We start from the raw sequence: 12,457 nt of genomic DNA, 5'->3' as shown, positions 1-12,457 counted from the left end.
AGTTGAGACAAGACTAGAATATTTATTAAGACTGTAATTAAGTGTAAGTCACTAACAAAGTGGAAATAGAATAATATAAACTAGATAATCTTGCCTGTTCTTCCCTAACCCATTGTTAGCCTGAGATCCTCTAGCAGGATACCTCTTTGTATATCTCCTGGTTTTCCTCCATGAGGAAGAGAGAATTTTAAACTCCTAATCCTTTGGAATAGTTCAGAATCTTCAGGACTTAAAAATTTAGATCCAAGAAAATGAAGTCCCGAGAGAGGAATTGTTCTATTTGTTGCTTTCTGAATTCTAGGTGAATTGCCTGATATTACTGAGGACTGGCAACAGAATGTTCATATGACATGTCTTTAAGAGAGACCACACTTAACTACAATTCTACTATGACCTCAAAATCCCAACATTCCTTCAGCAGAGCCACACTCTTAAAGATTATAAATGTTGTCTTCAAATAATTGAATATTTGAAGGTGTAAGTTTATTGCATATTGCTTCCAAGGGTCAGCTAGATCAGTGGGTAGAAATCAGAGGGGGGCCAGACCTGAGTTTAACAGAAGGTTATGTTTTCTACTAATAAGACATGCCCTAATGTTATTAAGCTGCCTTATGTTTTAGTGCTCCTAGTCATTGGAAAGATTTAGACAGTCTGGATTGCCCTGTGCCAGAGATAGAGTTGAGTGGACTCCCTTAGCAGATGGAAAATTGAACTTAATCTCCCTTCCCTTATCAAAGAATCAGGAGATAAGAAGATTCAAATATTCAGTTATTTGAAGACAATATTTATCAAAGAATCGAAGACAACATTTATCAAAGAATCGGGAGATTCTTTGATAAGTTAGGTATAGCTACCCTACACGGTACAGCAGGAGTATTTGTAAGGAGGTAATCTATAAACCATTTGAACTTTTCTATCCTGACAGTTGCTGGCCAATGCAGGACTGATTATAAGTAATGATGATGCATCTGTAACTTCTAAATGGGAAGGTCTTTGAATGGGATTGAAAAGACAAAGTGATGAAAAAATAATTGTGATAATACATACTGTTCCAGGTTTTAAGTGAGTACAACATAGCTGCATTATAATATAAAATTGTACAACTTAAAAATACACATATATGCAATCTCTAATTACAAGTTTATGTGTACAACATAGTCCATTTCTAAAAGAATTTTTCACATAATTTTGATCTTAAAATTGTAAGATGGACTATTATGTAACTAACATAACACTGCTACAGAAAATATATAATGTGGGGAAATATTCACACACTACTGAAGAAAAGCAGATCATAAAAATAACGTGAAGAATGATTCTACTTTTGATGGGGAAAAAGTATACATTTATGTTTTTAAATATAGATTAAAGGTGCTTTTAATTTTGTAAGAAAAAGAAGACTGGAAGGATGTACCTCAAAAAGTTAATAATGGATATTATAGGGGAGTAGAATTAAGGGTGACTTTTGTTTCTATTTTAAATGTTTTCTAAAATTTCCAAAGTTCTTAAAATAAGCAGACATTACCTTAGTGTTATCTTAGTTTTATATTTCTGCTGTAACAAATTATTACAAACTTAATAGTTTAAAAAACATGAATGTATTATCTTATGGTTCTATAAGTTAAGAGTCCAATGCAAATTTCACTGGGTTAAAATAAAGGTGTTTATTGGGTAAAATCAAGTGCTGCATTCCTTTCTGGAGGCATTAGGGGTAAATCACTTTCCTCACCTTTTTCAGTTTGTAGAGGCTGCCTGCATTTCTTGGCTCATGGCCCCCTTCCTTCGTCTTTGAAGGCTGCGAAGTTGCATCTCTCTGACCATTCTTTCATAGACATATCTCCTCTGATGGGCTTCAACTAGAAAATGTTTTCTGCTTTTGGCATTCTCTTGATTAGTTTGAATTTACCTAAATAATCCAAGATAATCTCCCCATCTCAAGCCCTGTGTCTTTAATCACACTTGTGAAGTCCCTTTTGCCGAGTAAGGCAACACAGTCACAGGATTCGGGGATTATGACATGAATATTTTTGGTGGGGGAATGCATTATTCTGCTTACCACATGTGGTCAGGAAAAGAAAACATTTGTAAAAATGTGTTCAATCCCTACTGAACTCATTCTTTCCAATAGAAACGAAGTCATACATGAGGCCATTCTCCAGGCTAGTCATCAGAGCCTATGTGACCCATGATAGAGGGGACTTTACTTTTTCAGTAAACTTGTTCAAATGGTCCTGTTAGTGCTCTTACACATCAGTACCTGAAAGAATGAACAATAACAAGTTCAAATGGTTTATAGATTACCTCTTTACAAATATACCTGTGGTACTGTGTAGATTCACTATATGTAACTTATCAAAGATTCTCCCTCTGAAAGGGAGATTTAGTTCAATTTTCCATCTAAGAAGGGAGTCCATTCAACTCCATCTCTGGCACAGGGCAATCCAGACCTTGTCTAAATCTTCCCAGTGACTGGGAGCACTCTGTAACATAAGGCAGCTTACTAACATTAGGGCATGTCTTATTAGTAGAAAACATATCCTTCTGTTAAACACACGTCCGGCCCCACTCTGATTTCTACTCACTGGTCTAGCTGACTGTATCAGGAGAATGTATTCAGAGTTCCCAAGTGGATGCCAGGAACATAACCCTCCCCTTTTTTTTCTCAGCCTCTGCTTTACTCTCTTCTTTCTCCCTTATACTTATTTTTGCCTCTCCCGTCTCCTCATATGTTCGGGAATACTGAGTGGAGATTCCGTTTTCAGTCTTTAGGTGGTGATCCCCATGGCCTGTGGCATGAGTTCAAGCAGGATGGGGGTAGGAAGTGAGGAACAGCTGAGGAATTAGATGAGTTTGAGGGAAGGTAGCTGTGGGACCTCTTTTTTGGTGTAAATCTCCGAAGGTATCCTGGGAGGCTCCCGTTTCTCTCCTTCAGTTTTCCCAGTGGCCCAAGTGATTGATTCACCTGCTTCTTTTTACCTATCTCCACTAGTGTCATTGAAGGCTTCTGTTACATTAAAAGAAAATCCTTAGCTAAATTAAATTTAATGGAGTTTATTTGAGCAAAGAACGATTCGCCAATTGGGCAGCCTCCAGAGCCCAGGTAGGCTCAGAGACTCCAGTGCACAGCCACGTGGTGGAAGATTTATGGATGGAAAAAGGAAAGTGACATATGGAAAATGGAAGTGAGGTACAGAAACAGCCAGATTGGTTACAGCTTGGCATTTGCCTTATTTGAACAAGGTTTGAACAGTTGGCTTCCTTTGATTGGCCGAAACTTGGTGATTGGCACAAGAGGAAGCTATAGTCTGTTGACACATCCAGTTAAGTTACAGTTCACTATGAACAGAGAAACCTTTATGCAAAACTTAAAATATGTAGGGAGGCACCTTTAGGCTACACTTGACTTAACAGTTCTTAATTGCTCACCATGGAACAAAACAGTTGTTCATACAAACCAGAGCCCTTCTGGAGTTTTCTGAGGGCTTTTCTATCCAGCAACTGGGGACAGAAAACTCTCACATGCTCCCTTCTACTTATCTTGTGTTCGGGTTATGTAGCTCCAGGTGCTAGGGAAGGAGCGTTGCATGGAAGGGCTGCCTTAGAAACTGGGGCATGGGGAAAGGCCGGCAAGAGGCTCTGCTGTTGGGCCAGGCAGTGGCAGGTGTGAGGGAGAAAGTCTGCTTTCCCTCTGTGGGGTGAGCTTTCCTCCAGCCTAGGCCAGCACAGTCCCAGTCCCAGGTGGGTGGATCCCAATAAACAGAGCAAGTCTGTCTCCTTACAATGTTCAAAAGATGGCGAGTGTATTGTTTTCTCATGTTCTGAGCTAGCTCTGTAGTTACTTGAGGAAGTGTCTGGAGAAGGCTTTTCAAGGACAAGCCTCAAGTTGTCCTCTTTTTTGGCATTTAGGGGGAACATTGCCCCTGACTGGGAACTAGGGCTTGCCTCCTGATGATGAGAAGCCAGAAATAAAATCCTAAACCCCCCAACTGACTGAACTGAACAGACCCCCCCCTTGGCTGAGGGAACCCCGGAGAAACCCAAAAAACGAAATTCCAGGCCATGCCAGGAAGGGAGGCTGAACACACCTTGTTGTACTCTTTTGGGGTTTAGGTTAAAATAGAGGTCACAAGACTGGCAAAACAGAATCTTTGTGGCAATGGGATACCAAATTACAAAAAAGACCTAAGGCCATGCAAGGCAGGGGTTAAGTCACGTCCTACAAACCATAAAATCTGCCCTCCCCCACTTTTTTCTGAGGCAGTCTCCCTTTGTCACCAGGAGTGCAGTGGCATGATGACAGCTCACTGCAGCCTTGACTGCCTGGGCTCCAGGGATCCTCCCTTTTCAGCCTCCTGAGTAGCTGTGACTACAGGTGTGCACCACCATGCCAGGCTAATTTTGTATTTTTTGTGAAGTCAGGGTTTTGCCATGTTGCCCAGGCTGGTCTCAAACTCCTGAGCTCAAGTGATCTGCGCACTAAGTGCTATGATTACAGGTGTGAGCCACCACACCTGGCTTTGTATTGATTTATTAATTGGTTTACAATTCCCATCTCCCTAACATGTATATAACCAAACTGTAACCTGACCACCTTGGACACACTTTCTCAGGACCTCTTGAGACTGTTCCCTGGGCCACGGTCACTCATACAAGTTCACAGTAAGCCTGTTTAAAATATTTTAAAGTTTGGTCTTTCCATTAACACGATGATGAGGAGGATGACAAGTAGCTGCCATGTGCGAGTGCTTACCATGTTTTAGACTGTGCTGAGTGCCTACCTGAATCTGGTTAGATCTTCATGATGATAGTATGACATAAGAACTATTTTATCATTATTATGTGTCAGTGATTTCAAAATAACACAGAAAACATATAACGCTATACACTAAGTTAATGATATATGTAAGCCATGCAAAAATTATTGAGAATAAAATACACTGAATAAAGCACTGAAGTCATACAAAGGGCTTAGCTATGGTTGTGCTAAGCCTTGGAAAAACAGGTGGAATAAAATCTAGAGTCCTCTCTCCCTCTTTCCCCCAATTTACTCTCTTTGGATGGACCACACTGCAGCCGCTCTGGTGCTCTTTCTATCCCTAAAACACACCCAGCCTATTAGAGGCCAAATAGTGCCCTTTCAGTCCCCTAAAGTCATATGCCCAAGTCCTAAGCCCCAGTACCTCAGAATGTGACTGTAGTTGGAGATGGGGCCTCTACAGAGACAGTTAAGGTAAAATGAGGTCATTGGGGTGGGCCCTAATCCAGTATGACGTATACTCAATACGACCATGATATTATGATGTATATATTTTGGGTTTTGTCCATGATTCCAGGTTCTCAGCTCCTGTAAGCCTTGCTGTTTCCTAAGTGACTAGAGCAATAAGAATATCTTTTGTTAAATTATTTGGCCTTTTGTCCTGGGTTCTTGAAACACCCTAGAAACAGCTTCAGAGAAGTGAGGGAGAAAGATGTTTTTTTGTTATTCGTAACAAAGCCTTTTCAACCACATCTGAGCTGGTGTGAATGAGGTGATTTTTGGAAACTCAGGGTGGGCAAATGATGGGGTGCTCATTGCCAGGGGAGAACTAGCCATGTGGTCAGGGGAACTAGCCATGTGGTCAGCCCCACACTCCAACCACCCAACAACCAGGGAGGGGAGAGAGGCTGAGGGTTAAGCTGATTACCAATGACTGATTGATTTAATTAGTCATATCTGTGTAACAAAGCTTTCATTAAAACCCCAAAAGAACTGGGTTGGAAGAGCTTGTGGATAGCTGAGCATGCGAGAGTTTCCAGGAAGATGAACAAGAAGACATCCACGAGCTGGGAGGGTGGTGCACCCCAACTCTACCCGGACAGAAGCTCCTGGGCTCATGACCCTTCCAGATCTTGCCCTATGCCTCTCTTCATCTGGCTGTTTATTTGTATCCTTTAAAATATCCTGTGTAATAAACCAAGTAAGTGTTTCCCTGAGTTCTGTGACCTGCTCTAGCAGCTCGTGGGAGCCCTGATTTATACTTGGTGAGTCAGAAGCACGGGCAAAATAACCTGGGGCTTGCAATTGTCGTCAGAAGTGGAGGGCAGTCTTGTGCGGCTGAGTCCTCAACCTTTGTGATCTGATGCTCTCTCCAGGTAGATATTGTCAGAATTGAGTTGAATTGGAGGACACCCCGCTGTTGTCCTCTGTGCAATCGCTTGCCGATGGGAGAAATCCCCACACATCTGGTGTCACAAGCGTGTTGTGAGAGTATAGAGGAAAATGGTTTGCTTTTCCACCTATAGACACATACAGAGGGAAAATGAGGTGAAGACACAAGGAAAAGACAACCATCTATGAGCCAAGGAGAGAGGCCTTAAAAGAAATCAACCCTGCCATCTTGATCTTGGACTTCAAGCCTCCAGAATGGTGAGAAGATTAATTCTGTTGTTTAAGTCGCCCTGTCTGTGGAGTTTGTTATAGTAGCCCTAGCAAAATAATACAAAGCCTTTTTCTGTGCTAGGAATTTTGTGCTTTGCATTTTCTGGTTGGAAACCTTTGTTCCCATGTTCAGTTCAAATATTCCCCCATCACAGAGGCTGTCCCCACCTGTCAACTAAAATTACTGCCCCCACTCCCAACAGTCAACCTCTTACCAGCAACCCCTAGCACAGGAGTCTGTTCTGTATTTTTTATACTTCTATTAGCACCTGATATTATTTACTTGTGTTACTGTTTATTTTCTCTTCCCTGATCCCTTCTAGAATGTAAGCGCCTTAAAGGTAGCCTCTAGTTCATTTTTATGAAATAAACTGCTGTCAGTTCAGAGCCAGGGTCTGGTGATTAAAAAAAAAAGGAGAGGAAATAACCTTATTATTATTATTATTTTTTATTATACTTTAAGTTTTAGGGTACACGTGCACAATGTGCAGTTTATTACATATGTATACATGTGCCATGTTGGTGTGCTGCACCCATTAACTCTTCAATTAACATTAGGTATATCTCCTAATGCTATCCCTCCACCTTCCCCCCACCACACAACAGGCCCCGGTGTGTGATGTTCCCCTTCCTGTGTCCATGTGTTATCATTGTTTAATTCCCACCTATGAGTGAGAACATGCAGTGTTTGGTTTTTTGTCCTTGTGATAGTTTGCTGAGGATGATGGTTTCCAGCTTCATCCATGTCCCTACAAAGGATATGAACTCATCATTTTTTATGGATGCATAGTATTCCATGGTGTATATGTGCCACATTTTCTTAATCCAGTCTATCATTGTTGGACATTTGGGTTGGTTCCAAGTCTTTGCTATTGTGAATAGTGCCACAATAAACATACGTGTGCATGTGTCTTTATAGCAGCATGATTTATAATCCTTTGAGTATATACCCAGTAATGGGATGGCTGGGTCAAATGGTATTTCTAGTTCTAGATCCCTGAGGAATCTCCACACTGACTTCCACAATGGTTGAACTAGTTTACAGTCCCACCAACAGTGTAAAAGTGTTCCAATTTCTCCACATCCTCTCCAGCCCCTGTTGTTTCTTGACTTTTTAATGATTGCCATTCTAACTGGTGTGAGATGGTATTTCATTGTGGTTTTGATCTGCATTTCTCTGATGGGCAGTGATGATGAGCATTTTCTCATGTGTGTTTTGGCTGCATAAATGTCTTCTTTTGAGAAGTGTCTCTTCATATCCTTTGCCCACTTTTTGATGGGGTTGTTTGTTTTTTTCTTGTAAATGTGTTTGAGTTCATTGTAGATTCTGGATATTAGCCCTTTGTCAGATGAGTAGATTGCAAAAATTTTCTCCCATTCTATAGGTTGCCTGTTCACTCTGATGGTAGTTTCTTTTGCTGTGCAGAAGCTCTTTAGTTTAATGAGATCCCATTTGTCAATTTTGGCTTTTGTTGCCATTGCTTTTGGTATTTAAGACATGAAGTCCTTGCCTATGCCTATGTCCTGAATGGTATTGCCTAGGTTTTCTTCTAGGGTTTTTACGGTTTTAGGTCTAACATGTAAGTCTTTAATCCATCTTGAATTAATTTTTCTATAAGATGTGAGGAAGGGATCCAGTTTCAGCTTTCTACATATGGCTAGCCAGTTTTCCCAACACCATTTATTAAATAGGGAATCCTTTCCCCATTGCTTGTTTTTGTCATGTTTGTCAGAGATCAGATAGTTGTAGATATGCGGCATTATTTCTGAGGGCTGTGTTCTGTTACATTGATCTATATCTCTGTTTTGGTACCAGTACCATGCTGTTTTGGTTACTGTAGCCTTGTAGTATAGTTTGAAGTCAGGTAGCATGATGGCTCCAGCTTTGTTCTTTTGGCTTAGGACTGACTTGGCGATGCGGGCTCTTTTTTGGTTCCTTATGAACTTTAAAGTAGTTTTTTCCAATTCTGTGAAGAGAGTCATTGGTAGCTTGATGGGGATGGCATTGAATCTATAAATTACCTTGGGCAGTATGGCCATTTTCACGATATTGATTCTTCCTTCCCATGAGCATGGAATGTTCTTCCATTTGTTTGTATCCTCTTTTATTTCATTGAGCAGTGGTTTGTAGTTCTCCTTGAAGAGGTCCTTCACGTCCCTTGTCAGTTGGATTCCTATGTATTTTATTCTCTTTGAAGCAATTGTGAATGGGAGTTCACTCATGATTTGGCTCTCTGTTTGTCTGTTATTGGTGTATAAGAATGCTTGTGATTTTTGTACATTGATTTTGTATCCTGAGACTTTGCTGAAGTTGCCTATCAGTTTAAGGAGATTTTGGGCTGAGACGATGGGGTTTTCTAGATACACAATCATGTCATCTGCAAACAGGGACAATTTGACTTCCTCTTTTCCTACTTGAATACCCTTTATTTCTTTCTCCTGCCTGATTGCCCTGGCCAGAACTTCCAACACTATGTTGAATAGGAGTGGTGAGAGAGGGCATCCCTGTCTTGTGCCAGTTTTCAAAGGGGATGCTTCCAGTTTTTGCCCATTCGGTATGATATTGGCTGTGGGTTTGTCATAGATAGCTCTTATTATTTTGAGATACGTCCCATCAATACCCAATTTATTGAGAGTTTTAGCATGAAGCGTTGTTGAATTTTGTCAAAGGCATTTTCTGCATCTGTTGAGATAATCATGTGGTTTTTGTCTTTGGTTCTGTTTATCTGCTGGATTACGTTTATTGATTTTTGTATGTTGAACCAGCCTTGCATCCCAGGGATGAAGCCCACTTGATCATGGTGGATAAGCTTTTTGATGTGCTGCTGGATTTGGTTTGCCAGTATTTTATTGAGGATTTTTGCTTTGATGTTCATCAGGGATATTGGTCTAAAATTCTCTTTTTTTGTTGTGTCTCTGCCAGGGTTTGTTATCAGGATGATGCTGGCCTCATAAAATGAGTTAGGGAGGATTCCCTCTTTTTCTATTGATTGGAATAGTTTCAGAAGGAATGGTACCAGTTCCTCCTTGTACCTCTGGTAGAATTCGGCTGTGAATCCATGTGGTCCTGGACTTTTTTGGGTTGGTAAGCTATTAATTATTGCCTCAATTTCAGAGCCTGTTATTGGTCTATTCAGAAATTCAACTTCTTCCTTGTTAGTCTTGGGAGGGTGTAGGTGTCAAGGAATTCATTCATTTCTTCTAGATTTTCTAGTTTATTTGCATAGAGGCGTTTATAGTATTCTCTGATGGTAGTTTGTATTTCTGTGGGATCGGTGGTGATATCCCCTTTATCATATTTTATTGCATCTATTTGATTCTTCTCTCTTTTCTTCTTTTTTAGTCTTGCTAGTGGTCTATCAATTTTGTTGATCTTTTCAGAAAACCAGCTCCTGGACTCATTGATTTTTTGAAGGGTTTTTTATGTCTCTATTTCCTTCAATTCTGCTCTGATTTTAATTATTTCTTGCCTTCTGCTAGCTTTTGAGTGTGTTTGCTCTTGCTTTTCTAGTTCTTTTAATTGTCATGTTAGGGTGTCAATTTTAGATCTTTCCTGCTTTCTCTTGTGGGCATTTAGTGCTATAAATTTCCCTCTACACACTGCTTTGAATGTGTCCCAGAGATTCTGGTGTGTTGTGTCTTTGTTCTCATTGGTTTCAAAGAACATCTTTATTTCTGCCTTCATTTCATTATGTACCCAGTAGTCATTCAGGAGCAGGTTGTTCAGTTTCCATGTAGTTGAGCGGTTTTGAGTGAATTTCTTAATCCTGAGTTCTAGTTTGATTGCACTGTGGTCTGAGAGACAGTTTGTTATAATTTCTGTTCTTTTACATTTGCTGAGGAGTGCTTTACTTCCAATTATGTGGTCGATTTTGGAATTGGTGTGGTGTGGTGCTGAAAAGAATGTATATTCTATTGATTTGGGGTGGAGAGTTCTGTAGATGTCTATTAGGTCTGCTTGGTGCAGAGCTGAGTTCAATTCCTGGATATCCTTGTTAACTTTCTGTCTCATTGATCTGTCTAATGTTGACAGTGGGGTGTTAAAGTCTCCCATTATTATTGTGTGGGGGTCTAAGTCTCTTTGTTGGTCTCTAAGGACTTGCTTTATGAATCTGGGTGCTCCTGTATTGTGTGCATATATATTTAGGATAGTTAGCTCTTCTTGTTGAATTGATCCCTTTACCATTATGTAATGGCCTTCTTTGTCTCTTTTGATCTTTGTTGGTTTAAAGTCTGTTTTATCAGAGACTAGGATTGCAACCCCTGCCTTTTTTTGTTTTCCATTTGCTTGGTAGATCTTCCTCCATCCCTTTATTTTGACTTATGTGTGTCTTTGCCCGTGAGATGGGTTTCCTGAATACAGCACACTGTAGAGTTTCTGCTGAGAGATCAGCTGTTAGTCTGATGGGCTTCCCTTTGTGGGTAACCCGACCTTTCTCTCTGGTTGCCCTTAACATTTTTTCCTTCATTTCAACTTTGGTGAATCTGACAATTATGTGTCTTGGAGTTGCCCTTCTCGAGGAGTATCTTTGTGGCATTCTCTGTATTTCCTGAATTTGAATATTGGCCTGCCTTGCTAGATTGGGGAAGTTCTCCTGGATAATATCCTGCGGAGTGTTTTCCAACTTGGTTCCATTCTCACCGTCACTTTCAGGCACACCAATCAGAAGTAGATTTGGTCTTTTCACATAGTCCCATATTTCTTGGAGGCTTTGTTCATTTCTTTTTATTCTTTTTTCTCTAAACTTCTCCTCTCACTTCATTTCATTCATTTGATATTCCATCACTGATACCCTTTCTTCCAATGGATTGAATCGGCTACTGAGGCTTGTGCATTCATCACGTAGTTCTCGTGCCATGGTTTTCAGCTCCATCAGGTCCTTTAAGGACTTCTCTGCATTGGTTATTCTTGTTAGCCATTCGTCTAATTTTTTTTTCAAGGTTTTTAACTTCTTTGCCATGGGTTCGAACTTCCTCCTTTAGCTTGGAGTAGTTTAATCATCTGAAGCCTTCTTGTCTCAATTTGTCAAAGTCATTCTCTGTCCAGCTTTGTTCCATTGCTGGTGAGGAGCTGCATTCCTTTGGAGGAGGAGAGGCACTCTGATTTTTAGAGTTCCCAGTTTTTCTGCTCTGTTTTTTCCCCATCTTTGTGGTTTTATCTGCCTTTGGTCTTTGATGATGGTGACATACAGATGGGGTTTTGGTGTGGATGTCCTTTCTGTTTGTTAGTTTTCCTTCTAACAGTCAGGACCCTCAGCTGCAGGTCTGTTGGAGTTTGCTGGAGGTCCACTCCAGACCCTGTTTGCCTGGGTATCAGCAGCTGAGGCTGCAGAACAGCGCGTATTGGTGAACAGCAAATGTTGCTGCCTGATCGTTCCTCTGGAAGTTTTGTCTCAGAGGAGTACCCGGCTGTGTGAGGTGTCAGTCTGCCCCTACTGGGGGGTGCCTTCCAGTTAGGCTACTCAGGGGTCAGGGACCCACTTGAGGAGGCAGTCTGTCCATTCTCAGATCTCCAGCTGTGTGCTGGGAGAACCACTACTGTCTTCCAAGCTGTCAGACAGGGACATTTAGGTCTGCAGAGTTTTCTGCTGCCTTTTGTTTGGCTATGCCCTGCCCCCAAAGGTGGAGTCTACAGAGGCATGCAGGCCTCCTTGAGCTGCGGTGGGCTCCACCCAGTTTGAGCTTCCTGGCTGCTTTGTTTACCTACGCAAGCCTCTGCTATGGTGGGCGCCCCTCCCCCAGCCTCACTGCTGCCTTGCAGTTTGATCTCAGACTGCTGTGCTAGCAATGAGCGAGGCTCCGTGGGCATAGGACCCTCTGAGCCATGCACGGGATATAATCTCCTGGTGTGCTGTTTGCTAAGACTGTTGGAAAAGTGCAGTATTAGGGTGGGATTGACCCGATTTTCCAGGTGCCGTCTGTCACCCCTTTCTTTGACTAGGAAAGGGAATTCCCTGACCCCTTGCGCTTCCCAGGTGAGGCGATGCCTTGCCCTGCTTCGGCTCACACTTGGTGCACTGCACCCACTGTCCTGCACCT

General features: G+C 41.5%; 1 long non-coding RNA gene across 1 annotated transcript in view; it reads left to right on the top strand.

The window, feature by feature from the left end:
* The first annotated feature begins 405 nt into the window (after positions 1–405).
* Positions 406–12,457, top strand: part of LOC109029080 (uncharacterized) — a 39,792-nt gene continuing 27,740 nt past the window's right edge. Inside the window, exons 1-3 of the long non-coding RNA XR_008670249.2 lie at positions 406–477; positions 926–1,062; positions 6,283–6,406. This is a non-coding gene — a long non-coding RNA (uncharacterized lncRNA). The remainder of the gene's footprint in view (positions 478–925; positions 1,063–6,282; positions 6,407–12,457) is intronic.

This window comes from Gorilla gorilla, chromosome 10, assembly GCF_029281585.2.
Source record: "Gorilla gorilla gorilla isolate KB3781 chromosome 10, NHGRI_mGorGor1-v2.1_pri, whole genome shotgun sequence".
Classification (NCBI taxonomy): domain Eukaryota; kingdom Metazoa; phylum Chordata; class Mammalia; order Primates; family Hominidae; genus Gorilla; species Gorilla gorilla.
This window is presented reverse-complemented; position numbering and strand designations above follow the sequence as displayed.